Source organism: Culex quinquefasciatus, chromosome 1, assembly GCF_015732765.1.
Source record: "Culex quinquefasciatus strain JHB chromosome 1, VPISU_Cqui_1.0_pri_paternal, whole genome shotgun sequence".
Taxonomy (NCBI): Eukaryota; Metazoa; Arthropoda; class Insecta; order Diptera; family Culicidae; genus Culex; species Culex quinquefasciatus.
In genome coordinates, this window is record NC_051861.1 from 123,181,480 (window position 1) to 123,195,389 (window position 13,910).

Consider the following 13,910-nt stretch of genomic DNA (forward strand, 5'->3'; position numbering starts at 1 on the left):
TCTGTCAATATTTACCTTTAAAAACCCGTGTTAACACACAGAGGAGTTTCAAATTGCAGAGATCGCCACAATTCCCGTAATTCAACCCTTCACGGCGTTTTAAGCTTGCTTTATTTGCCAACACGGGGGTCATCATTCCGAGCTGGTTGAACAAGCAATTGTTATCATAACCCGAGTATCAGTTGTCAGTTCCGGAAGTTGTAAACATTGACAACGCCACTGCTGTTCACAGCCTGCTTCGACTATATCGACTGTTCGGAAACAGCGCGAGCAAGTGACAGTCGCTCGGGGGATCCGGTATCAATTGAACACATGCGGCTGCTCTGCAGTCCTGCCTGCCAGGGGAGGTTTATCGATAATCAAATTCGATTTAGAGCGGGGTAGTTTGTGACAGTTGGAATAGTCGCTGTGCGCTGCTGCGGTGATTGATGGGCAAATTGTGTGTGAGTTCCCGATGGGAGTTAAGCTGCATTGGCCTAATTATTTTGATTGGTGCAGTTGACAGATCGATTAGGGGGGGACGCTTGTGTGGGGTTACAAATGTTGTAATTATTAGGTTTGAAGCGTATGTTTAAGTGATAATGGAGTAATTTGTAGCAGGAAATGAGGACATCTGGCGATATCGTGGAGATGGGTTGAGGTTGTCAACAACTCCAAGGCCAACGCCTTCCGAAAAAGCACGCACCACTTCTTCAATTGATCCGAATTGAGCTTTCCAGTTGAAATAGCGGAATTTTCGCCTCTCCTCCGGTATCGGTTCCCACCTTTATGCTCTTTTTTTATTTCCCTCTTCAATACCTTCCTCCTTTCCTCCGAGTTCCACACGACTTTCGTGAGATCGAAATCGACCCGAAACGCGCAAATCGCCTCTTTCGGGAAATATAAGAAAGACACATCAGACCAGAGTCAAGAAAGAGAAAGGAAGAAGAAAGCACATCAACTCTCGAACGTCGACGGCGGACGCAGGCAGAAATCGACTAAACAACAACTTCAACTCCGCGCGCTGGACCCCGCCAGTTGGAGCGAGAGGGCGATACCGGTTCGTCCAAAGTTGAAACAACAAAGAGCGAGACGCAAGAAGAAAAAAACTGGATTACCTTCACACAGTCAGCGAACGAACGAGCCTTTGGCGAGCACCGGAATAGAGTAAAACCGCGCGCGAATTGCGCCAAACTTGAACGGCACATAAAAATTGAGGTGTATATCACTCTATTGCAACTTGAGACAAGTATTGCACTCACTTTCCTTCAATTTCAAAGTGTTTAACCCATGCAGCAAAAGTTAAGCAATCCCACCTTAACCGTGCACGATGTAAACAAACCCACTTTTTGACAGCGCTTCGCGCTGCACTCTTAGGTGAACTCACGTTCGCAACAATGTGCGCGGAGAGAAAGGATTTTTTCGGAATACCGTTTCTTTTAATCCGGGGGGTCAAGTCAACCCCCTTTAAGGTAGGGAGATCTATTTGGCTCCGCGGAGAAATGTTCTAAATTGGACGATCAAAACGCGAGGGAGTGCTTTTCCAGTGCGATTTGAACGGCAATTAACGGGCATAGGTTAATGCAATGAAAACGAGTTTGTTCCTGTTTGCGTGGCGTGTAAGTTCAAGTGGATGAGTCAGTTTTTTTTCTGTTTTCATTATTTTGCGTTGTTTTTATTCAAGCGAGAGCGTCGATCTCGGCTCGATCGTCGTGTGCGGAGCACAGAAGAGTGTTGTCATTTTCTATGATTTGAAACTTGATCGGATTGTTGTTTTCCAACTCACACGCACACGCACACCCATACATTGACGAACTGTGTCAATTACTTTAGGGGATACAGTATAAGATAGAGGTGTTGGATGTCTCCATGAAGCACTATAAGCTCGGATTACGGAGGACGATAGATTTTCTTTGGACAACAACAACAACACAAATAGATGGTAAGACGATGTGATGCAACAAATTGAAATAAAAGCTTGTCATTTAAAAGTTGCTGGAATTCAATGTGCAGAAGAAGCTTGAAAGTGGCGTTTACAATTTTGGATGAGACGATGAATTATTTTTTTTAGATTCTGTCCTCTTTTATTGGGAGATCTATAGATTTTTTATGCCATTTTGCATCATTGGTTTCTTGATACAAGTCTCTATGCAAATATGGGGAGTATCCATAGAAAAGTGCTATGAAATCATTCGAAAATCTTTATCAGGAAAAGGAATTTTCTGATCGATTTGGTGTCTTGGGCAAAATTGTAAATGTGGTTATGACTAGGACTATTCAGTTATTAAATAGTTCAAAATAGTTACACTCTAAAAAAATCCATTTTTCAAATAATTTTTCATCACAAAAACAGAATTGTGACAAACTTTACCCTCTTCTATTTATTTTGGATTTTTTGGTATTTTTATTAGTACAGTCCAGACTCGATTATCCGAAGCCTCGATTATCTGAAGTTCGATTTTCCGAAGATTCGCATGCAACTTTGGATAGTCGAATCACGAACAAACATCAAATCGTCGAGTTCTGCGACCCCATTTTAGTCCAATTTGAATGGTTAGTCTTGATTAAAAATTGCAAAAAATTAGTGCATTTTTGCAAATCAAGTTTCAAGTTTTAGTGACAAAAAGTTAAATTTAAAAAAAATTCCAGTGTAGTCCTTATCCTTACCTACAACTTTGCCGAAGACACCAAATTGAATTCCTTCAAAAGATACGGATTTTTGAATTTTCATACATCATTTTTGTATGGACAGCTGCCAAATTTGTATGAAAAATCATATGGACAAACTACTGCACTGCAAAATGGCTTCTTTGGGAATGCCGAAGGCACCAAAAAAGTTTCAGCCGGATTAAAAAATACAAAAATCAAAATTCAAAAATACCGATTTCGTAGCAAATTGCTCCTATTAAGGGGTTACATACATGTATATTGGCAAAAAGTCAGAGGTTAGTATGAGCACACACTTGAACTTTTTTGAAATTCTTTTTTCATGGCATTAAAATATACATTTTCACCTACTTTCAAAACAAATTTGAAGATATTTGGTTGCATCGTTGCCGAGATATAGCAATTTTAAGCAAGCAGTTCCAAAAAACGGGTGCCACGATATCTCAATACAGCCTTGACCAAATCGGCTCAAAATTTTCGTGAATACTCGTTAAACCGATTCCGTGTGCATGACGAAGCCCGATTTTCAAAAAGTTTATTATAAAAAAAGATAAAAATATTTTTGTGTTTTTCATATTAAAAAACCGTTTGTTTTTGATTTTTGTATTTTTTTAAAAAGCTAATTTTAAAAATTGGGCTTCGTCATGCACACGGGATATGCATCTTGAGAGTCTTCACCTAAAAGTTCAGCCAATTTGGTCCATCCCATCTCGAGATATCGTGGCACCCGTAAATCAACTTGGTGTTTCGAGAAAAACGCTCAAAAAGTTTGACAGTTCGCTTTGCGCACGCAAAATTTTGAGCCTCAAATCGTCTCTAACTCAGTTTAATCACTAAATATCTTCATGAAACTTTCAGGAGTGATTAAAATTCATGTTTTGAGTGGATTTATGAAATAATCTGTAATATAAAATTTTGTGATTTTCTACATGTATGTAACCTCTTAAATAACAAAATGCACTTTTTAATATTCCATCACCGCCATCTTAGATTTAAAAATTCTGAATCGCTTTAGAGTAGTTCTGGGGTCATGCCTATACTCAACAATAAAAAAAGACAGCGAAATTTTTTTGTGTAATTCGATTATCCGTGGTGAAATTTTATCAAGGCCTTCGAATAATCGAGTCTAGACTGTAGACCAAAAGTCGCAACTTTTGAGCTATAGGGTATTTTTCAAAGTTTATGTCGCCCTGTATAGTCTGAAAAACAAGGGGACAAAAAATGCATTTTTCTACATTGAAAATCATATTTAGCATGATCGTTGAAAAATGTTTTGAATTTTTAAGAAATTTCGAAAAAATCCGTCAATACTTAGATGATTTGGTAAAAAATTATTGCAAAACAAATGGACAGATGTAAAATGCATTTTTAAACGCTTTTTTCATTCATATGTTGAAATCATGGCAAAAGCTTCAACAGGTTGGTGAAATTTTATGAGTTCAGAAATGTCGAAATTTTTAGAAATACACAGAAAAACTTTTGTGTTCAAAAAGCTTCTTTTAATGAAGTACCTATTTCAAAAGTTATGCAATAGATCTTATTTTGCGAAAGGTTGGATTAAAAAAAAACTATTTATGTTATGTTTTTTTTTATTACTTAGAAATTTAAGCAAAATTTACCATTTTCTGGTGTGTAATTTTACAAACTTTAACCATTAAGACATAAATTAAGATAAAACAACATTAAAAAGAGGTAATATTCAACCACCAAGTTTTCAACTTTCAAAAAATGTTTTATGCTGCGAATGACACATTTTTCTGATCAGTCGATGGTCTGGAAACCACACCATCTGGTGCACACAGTAAAAAAAAATCATGGTAATATTTTATGTGGGAATGAGTACATCTTTTATGTCAGAAAAAATCTGTAATTTTCCCTCTAAAAATTTGTAAATTTACCACTCCGTTGTAATGCCACTTTTAAGTCTAATATTTCATCATCAGTTTTTGACTGTGTAGATAAATTGATATAGATATGTGATTAGAATAGGTACGTTTCCCTAACACAGTTGCACCATAATCCACGTAACATTTTTTTTTCATATTTTTCTATAAAACAAAAAAATGTCATTGTTTTTAGTATCGAGCACTTGAAGAAAGGAAATTAACGATCTCAAGCTTTTTTCTTATTAATTATCCGTAAACATAACCAAACGCGTTCAAAAGGGTTTGTTTACGTATTCCTTTTAAAATTTAGAAGTAAAAAGTATGAGTTCATTACAAAATTACGTACATGTATAGGGCGTTACACAAAGTATTCTGAATAGAATATAAGATTATATTTCGATTTCGATTTCGATTTTAAAAGTGTTTCATTCAAAAAAATAATTTTAGTCAATGATTGTTTTTTTTTTGCTCCCTGATTTCTTGCGCAAATTTTGAAAAGGATAGGGACAAAAACTTAAAATTAAAATTTCAATAACTTTAACCTAGATTTGATTATTGGTCGTTGTTAATTTTGTTTTCTAAAAATTTTGTTTCATTTCCTCAAATGTTTGCTACTACAAAGGTTCTGTACTGCACACATTAAAAAAAATCATGGTAATATTACATCTGGGATGCGTAGATCTTTAATGTCAGAAAAAATGTCTAATTTTACCACTTTTCTAGTGTAATGCCACTTTTTCAGTCTAAATTGAGGTAAAATTACATCATAAAAGAAGTAATATTCAACCTTCCAAATTTACACAATTTTTTACTGTGTACAGAGCAACACCTTCAAAGTAAAAAAAAATGTGTAAATTTGGAAGGTGTAAATTGAATGGTTTAATATTACCTATTTTATGATGTAATATTCACTTTATTTAGATTTGAAAAGTGGTAGAGTAACACATTTTTAGAGGGAAAATTACACATTTTATCTGATATAAAAGATATTCTTATTCTCAGATGTTATATTAGGGAGCATCCATAAACCACACGTATTTTTTTTAAATCTTAGAACCCCCTACTTTTTGCATAAAACGTAGACAATCGCAACATTTGCTTAAAAAAAATACAGTAAAAAAAATCATGGTAAAATTACATCTGGGAATGGGTACATTTTTATCTGGGTGCTGAATAGTGGTTCGTGAAATGGCCTCAATTTTGAGCTGTCAAAGTGGAACCAATTTACTGTTCGCCAAAAGTAGAGAGTGTTGATGTCGATTAATAAAAAATGTTTTTTTTGGCAAGAATAAAAAATGTGTGGCTTTTTGAACCTGGGGTTGAACTCAAGAAATCTTAAGAAAGTTGAAGGCGAGATGGAATGGAAGTTGCGGTTGTATTCATCCAGAAGCTGTCTTTTTTGTTTGATTCCGTTTGAAAATCTACTCACTGCAAATTTTCTCTGTTTGTTGGTTCAGCTTCGCTTGGATTAGCGATATTTTTTTGCTGGATCAGGAAGAGCTGCAGGATTCTAAAATCAGCCAGGGAATTTATCTGCGGCATCGCAGAATGACAATATCGCCGCAGTTCTTCGTCACCCGTAAAAAAGAAAAACCTCTTCTAACCGATCGAAATTTTAAAACACACACAATTTTCCAGCAAAAAATGTCAAAAACTAGACAAAATAAAACACATACAACTGATTATTTATAAAACAGCTCATTTATCAGTAAGAATAAAGTCATGCTTGTGCTTAAACAGCCTGCTACTTTGTGATGTAAACAAAGTAGGATCATTCGAAAATCACGTTACGCATTCTCTCTATTCATCACCCAGATTTTTATGTCAAACAAATGAGAAGTTTGATGTGTGTGAGTTTACCCCTTTCTGATGTAATGCCACTATATCAGTCTAAACTGATGAAGAATACATCATAAAAGACCTTCGAAATTAACACATTTTTTTTACTGTGTTTGACGTTTGATGGGCTGGCTATCTACAATCACTTAGCCTAGAAAATTTCACTTAGATTAGGAATTTGAATCAAAAATGGAAATGAATCTGAGCTTCTACAATGGAAAAGTAATCAAATCAGAAACATGTTTGGAAAATTTCAAAATCTACGGTAAGTTGACGTTTTACTTTACTAAGCTAGCGTTTCATAATTAATTTTCAAGTACGGTATTGTAGTACCACTTCAAGCTAGTTGGTCTTCAGTTGAGTAAATATCTAGTCATTGTATGTGCCTTGGAAATGTCTCCAAAAATACTGAACTGACATTGATTATGTTATCCAACGCCATTTTCGCATGACATTTTCACGGGCTCTTTTTCAAATTTTACTATAAAGTCGAGCAATGGAAAGTAAAAAAAAAATACAAATTTGAATCCATTTACCAAATCAATGATTCAATTATCAACACCACGTCAAAAAGCACGTTAATTTACGATCCCCCAAGAATTAATCCCCATTCTCAAGTACCCGAAACGAACTCGATCTCGAACGTTCCCCGGAACCATTACAAATCCATCCCATCGCAAAGATGATTAGAAAAGAATGTTCGCTCGATTCATTGCCCCTTCTCAAGATCCAAGCTGAATCGAATTCGATCTGCGCGAAAAAAAAACAGAATTCCATCTGCAAAAACGGATGAAACCCAACCGAAGATCGCGCAGCCTCCTCGATCTCTCTCGACGAAGAAGTAACATTTATTCATAGAGTTATCTACGTGCGAATGTATTGCGTGTACGTACACGAAAAAGATTGAGGTTAAATTTTGTACCCGCCAGCAAAACAAATGGGGTGCTAGTGTGCGTGAGCTCGGGCTTAGATAACTCTATGGGCGGCTCACAGCTTGGCTCGGTCCAGCTCCAGATGTTCACTGGTATTTGTGCACCGAAAGCCTCGCGCGAGCCAATTACCTTATCGAGTCTAGTGTGCGCGAATTGCAGCCAACAACAACCACAACAACTTCAGCAACAGCAACAGCCTCAATGTTTCCGGCACTACAACTCCACGATTCGCAGCCTCCTCGCATTATCCGAATGGATCAATCAATTCTTCTTACTCTTTTTTGCTTTTGCTTTGTTTTCGGGGGGCTTATTTTCACTGATTACTTTTACATTAACGCGAAAGCTTCCCCAGCAGGCCGCGAGGGGCGCCTCTGGCGCTGACTTCCAAATCAATCGCTACACCAACATGTTCAATCACACACATATCTCTAAGCATGCTGTGTGCACTTTTTTTTCTTCTTCTCTTTGTCGTTCAATTGCTTCTGTTTTCTGTCACTATCGCGCACTGCGTGCGTCGTCTTCCCCGAGTGGGGGGTCAGAACCTTACGGGTTCTGGTCTCTGGTCTGGCCACGGAACACTGCATGCAACCACTAACTTTTACTCTGCGTGGTGGAGACACTCACTCGAGTTTGCATGTTACATTCTGGGAGTCGTGTGGGTCGTGTGTCCCGACAGATTCACACCAATACCACTGCAAAACTGTGGTGCTTGCTGTAACTATCCAGGTCTGGGTCTTCAACAGCTTCCACCGATTATAGAGTCCACAAAGTTTTCACTAAACACAATCTCACGTCACTTTACAATCGCTCTAAACATTGTCTTTCACTGAGAAATGTCATTTTTATACAGTTTCAAACCCGCAAAACCCCGAGACATTTGGGGCGACCAAACTTGCACTACAACAAACCCAACCAATCCATCCATCCAAGCAAGCAGTGACGACAAAGTCGATGGACAGCAACCTTCGGGGTGAAGCCCAAAACGAACGCAAAACGCCCTGCTGCGAGATTCTTTCTTCCAACTCCAGCCCCCGAGTTGGTCCAAGCAATCGAAGGGAGAGCAGCGGAGAGCGAAAAGAAGGGCTCTCGCGAGCGAACATTCTCACAGACGACGACGACTGCCAGACTTGTCCATTCAAGTTCGAATCGTCGACGCGAGCGAATGACAATACAATGACAGGGGTGCCAGATAATGGAAAAAGGGATTGATAGGGAGCGCTAATTGGAACTTTTGGGTGACTAATTGGAGTGGATTGTGTTGTTATGAGTTTTTTTTTATACCAGCATCAAACGTTTGTCTAATTAAAACTTTAAAAAATACATTTAAAAAAGTCAAACGTAAATTTTTATGTACAGGGATAAAAAAAACACGATTAAAAACTATTTCTGATCACTTTTTTTTCATTTTAATTCAAATAAAATAAATGGACAAGGCAACAATCTATCGATGGATCAACTATGGTTCCCTCAGAACGAACTGTCAACTATTAAGTCAACTATTAAGAAGGGCCGCGAAGTTATTTTTTAAAAAAATATCAGAAATGTAGCTTAACTTTAGGACCCAATTAAGTATCGAATCTTACCTTTGGTCGTAACACTTGCACAGAGCGTATCCTAAAACTATTTCCTTTACAAAATCAATACAATTCAAAGCGAAGTTCTTTTAGCCTTTATAGCACCATTTGGAAAGTTTCTCTGTTACGATTAAAAATTGAAGCTTTTTAGTCGTAAACACAAGTTCGATAAGGAAAACTTTTAAAAATCCAAATTTTAACAAAAACTAGCCATTCCTACAGCCTTTACGCAAAGAAATCTTTTAAACAGATCCGTAAAATCTTTTCTGCTGTGTTTATGGCTGAGATCGTCAACATTTGCATCGGAAAAAATCTTAACGATTTTGGAAACATTCGATTCGGAATGGAGAACTTGAATTCGAAAATAAATGATTCTAAAATCTTTTTCAAGACCAATAACTTTTCAATTTTGAGCAAAGGTGTTATCGATTACAAAAACAACACATCCAGATTTTTTTATGTTTATAGGACTATTTCAAATAAAAAACTTATCATTTTTTCTGAATCGATGACATTGAAAAGTGAACGTTCTTTTATGACGTAACGCCCCCCCCCCTCCATCGTAACAAAATTTTCATACAAATTATCAAAATTGTGTACGCGACCACTGTCTCCCCCTCCCTTCCAACTGCGTTACGTGATAAAAGAACGCTCCCTTAATGGATAATTCTCCACCAACTCACACACAGCAGCTGCCCGGAAACCTCTTCGATTACCGTGAAACTTTGCTCTAAAGGGGTAATTTTGGTCCCTGGTACGACCCCTTTAATTTTTTAGTGCTTTGTAGCTCGAAACCGTGATAAGATAGAAATTAAGAGTCACACGGAGAAAAAAGAATTTTCGAAATCGTGAAAAACGTACGATGAAATTTGAACACTTTGTTCGTGGTTCCGAATTTCATGAACGCTTGTTCACGATTTTGAGAACTCTTTTTTCTCCGTGCAAAGACGCTTAAGTGTAAAATTTGATACTAGACTTCATGACTTATTCAAAATTAAAAAAAAGTATTCATAACTAAATTAAATAGATTATAGAATTAAAAAATGGATTCAAAATCGCCCGTAACTCACCTGTCAAAAATCGTGAGACGTGTTATTTTTGGGAAATTTAATGTTAAATGTATTTAATGTTTAAAAATAATTTGATATAAAAAAAGAGATTTTTTTAGTAAAGGTAAATAAAAGCGATTACACAGCAAAACAAGTTTTGTTTTCAAAAGTTGAAAAATTTTATTGCAGAATATGAACTTTTTTTTCGATGTAATTTTTTGAAAATTTACCCATTTTTCTGACCAAAAAATTGTCAACGTCACGATTTAATATGGTGTTGGTTTATGGATGGTCCCTAAGCATCATAAAACAATTATACTTAACAAATAAAGTGGATTTAAAAAAATAAAATAAAATAGCACAACACAAAACAAGAAAAGTACTTTTTCGTAAACAAAAATGGCTCAAATCAAATCAACTGAATACAGTACAGACTCGCTTATCCGAAGTCTCGATTATTCGAAAAAAATATATAAGTATATTTAAAATTTCTTGCTTTTAACATCAATTTTGAGTTCTGCGACCCCATTTTAGTCAATTTTGAATGGTTGATCGCCTTTTAAATCAAAAAATGCATTTTTTTAATATTTTATGACCACCATTTTAGATTTAAAAATTCCAAATCACTTTTGAGTAGTTTAGGGATCATGCATAAGCTAGACAATCAAAAATCAGACAGCGAAAAAAAAATGTTTTTGTGATTCGATTATCCCAAGTGAAAATTTGTCAATAATCGAGATAATCGAGTCTGGACTGTACCATGATTGGGAAAATTGAGATGTTTCAATTTTACAAAACTTAAACAATTTTTGGAAGATACAAATCTAGCCTCCCGTCAAGTGGGATGAATCGGGACTACAGTCTGAAAAGGGACAGCAGTTTCTAGAGCACATTTTATGCTTTAATTTGAAAAACTTAAACTAAGAAAAAATATCCAAATATTGTACCGCAACAAGGCTAAAACCAGCTGTCCCGATTCGCCCTAGATGAAAAAATAGTTTATGCGACGAGTTGCAAAACAAAGATTTTTTCAGTGCGAGTCATACATTTATCCAACGAGGTTCACAGAGTTTCATTCGAATTAAGATATCTAAAAATAGACACCGATAGACACGGAGATATTTTCAGGAAATGTAGTTGAAAGTGTGTTTTTTTAGATGTTTTGTTCGGTTTTGCGCCAAAATGCGCCATATTCAAAACAGCAACTTGAAAATAGGCTCAAAATTTGATATTTTTTTTTAAAACTTCTTAATAAAAGCTCGAAACATTTAGCTGTCTTCGGCAAAAATGTGTGGTTTTATGCCATAAACAACTGTTCAGAACATAGAACTTTTTTCGATCATTTTTGCAAAAAATGTGTATATTTAGTGTAGATCAAGAGATAGAAATTAGGCAAGTTAGACAAACTTTCCTGAGATTTTCTCCTATACAACTTTGTCGAAGACACCAAAGCCACACAACGACATCCAACAAAGTTAGAATTTGGTTGACACATTGTAAGATCGTCACCCTGTATGTAAATAACTTCAAAAGATCGCCCTTATCAAGTACAACAACTCTTCTGAAGGAAACCATTTGGCTAGGACGTCAAAAAAAGGAGTTAACAATTTTGTCCACTTAATTTTGCCTTGTACTAAAAAAAAGCTTTATCGTTGTGAATAATAATATCACAAATTTAAGCTTAATTTTAGAACCCAAATTGAGTAGTATATCCTCTAAAAAAACAACTTTATTATATCCTATTTTGGCCATTGCAAATTTGTCTTCAAAATTTGCCCAAAAAAACCCCGAGAGCAAAAAATTTTCATAAATCTTCATTGAAATTTTACAAAATAAACAAATCTTCAAAAATGAGGGTGGTTTGAAATAAAGTATAGTCCAAACTTGGTATTTCTATTTCTTATTATCGAAAGATGAAAGTTCTCTCCAAATTTGGTTCAAATCGGTAAAGGTTAAGCCAAAAGTGTTCTCAGTTGACATGGAATGACTCATAGGTTTAAGCATGTGAAAATAATTACAATACTGATAAAGAAAATTGAACTAATCTAATTAAAAAAAAATATTTATGGGACGACAATATCGATGCTTTGTTTGGTTATTTCACCAAAATGAGTAATAATGCGGCTTTTAAATCAATCCAATTAGAATTCCTCATAACAACAAAAACCACTTCAGAAAACCCTCAAAAAACCGCTTCGCCCGTCAAAATTCCAAAAGCCGAGCTCCTTTTTCAAGAACTTATCATCCTTCCAATCTGACATCCCTGCATTCCGTCCGTAGGTGTCTCGCCTCATTCTCTCTTTCCCACACTCTCTCGCTCTCTCACAGCCACAAGAAGTCCGTCCGCCGCTGGACCACCACTCGCTCTCTCGTGCCTTCCCATAGAGCGCACCACACCCTGCCTGCTCCGTCTCTCCCTTCATCCGCAAATTCGCTCTCGCTCTCCAAACTCCTCATTCACTCCAGCAGACTGACTGAACAGAAATCAAAGACTAAACTGCGAGAGCGAGAAGGCGCACACAAGTCCCTTGTGTCTACCTCCCCCCTCTCCAGGCGTAATCTGTTGCTTTCGGGGGCGCTTTTTTCACCGTTTCGTCCCGAATGTGCCCTTCGCCGTGGCCAACGCGAGCCCCCCGCACGAAAATTCCCGATTTTTACCTGTGATTTCACTACTAAATTACACGATTGCATACGCGTGCTCTCTTCTCACGATGCACGTTCTGCCTCTGCTTCTCCTTCTCCCTCTCTTGCACTACGATTTGGGCCCTAGCCTACGGGTGTGAAAACATGGTCGTCGTCGAAGCACTGCGAAAAGAGGGTGCATCTCATCATTTTGCCGAGGCCCGTCGTCGTTCCGTCACCATCACACTAACGGCGCTTCTAATCACACACTCTTGCTCTCTCTCTCTCTTTCCCACACTACACACACCCGCTTGTCTTCGAACGCCACTGCCTTTTCCGACAGCAAAAAACACTCACACTCCTTCCGAGCCACTTCTCTTTCTTCACACTGCACTCTGTGGTTAAAAATCCCGACGACGGCGGCGGCGACGATGCGTTCTGTTCGCGGTTCAACTCTCGACTGATCCAAGCAAGCCGCGAGCGGACGCCACAGAGCTCTGAAGAGAACGGCAAAATAGACAAAGAGAGAGCGAGCGGGCGAAAAGAAGTATACGCAGGCGAAAACGGGCGAAGCCATTTTGAATGGATGGCAAGCCTCTGGAGAGGGAAAGAGAGAGAGGGAGAGCGTGACTCCCATTGGAATGTGCGGCGGCGACGATGCTGTGGGAGCGTTCTTTTATTACGTAACGCAGTAGGGGGGGAGGGGGGGTTGGAGGCCGTGTTACGCTCCATACAAAATTTTTAAAATTTGTATGGAAATTTTGTTACGAGGGGGGGGAGGGGGTCTAAAAGTCCGATTTTTCGCGTTACGTAATAAAAGAACGCTCCCTGTGAACGAAGGAGGCGTTGAATGGAACTGTCAAATCGGGTGGCAGTGTCGTGAATTCAACGAATTCAAGCAAAATTGTCAGATGCTGGAGCATTTTCGGTGTGTTTTGGCAGTGATTTCGCCGAAGCGTTCGTGGATGGTGCGCGCGATTCCCGAACAAGGACGTCGGGATTGAGATAGGTGAGTTGAGTGTTTGGGTGATTTGTCCTGGAATGATCATAATTTGGAACATTTGGTGGAGATTTGGTTAAACAAACAAAAGCAATTCAGCGTGTCAAGAAAAGGTCCGAAAACGAACCCTTAAAAAGTGAACTTTTCTCGAACAAGGACGTCGAGATTTAAGTAGGTAAGTCGAAAGTGTGGTTGATTCGTTCTAGAATTATCACATTCTTGAACATTTTGTGAAGATTTGGTTAAACAAACAAAAGCAATTTAGAGCCAAGAAAGGTCCGAAAACGAACCCTCAAAAAGTGAGCGTTTCCCGAACAAGGATGTCGAGATTGAGGTAGGTAAATTGAGAGTTTGAATGATTA

General features: G+C 37.6%; 1 protein-coding gene across 4 annotated transcripts in view; it reads right to left on the reverse strand.

Moving 5' to 3' along the window:
* The window catches only part of LOC6038321 (plexin-A2), an 82,999-nt gene extending 69,973 nt beyond the window's left edge, over positions 1 to 13,026 (reverse strand). For 2 of the 4 annotated variants that reach the window (XM_038251021.1, XM_038250867.1), the window contains exon 1: positions 12,585 to 13,025. The gene's annotated coding sequence lies outside the window, so the exon portion shown is untranslated. Of the gene's footprint in view, positions 1 to 7,432; positions 7,922 to 12,584 lie in introns of those variants that run through there. The other 2 variants (XM_038250924.1, XM_038250975.1) reach the window with 2 other exon arrangements.
* Between the last annotated feature and the right edge of the window lie 884 nt (positions 13,027 to 13,910).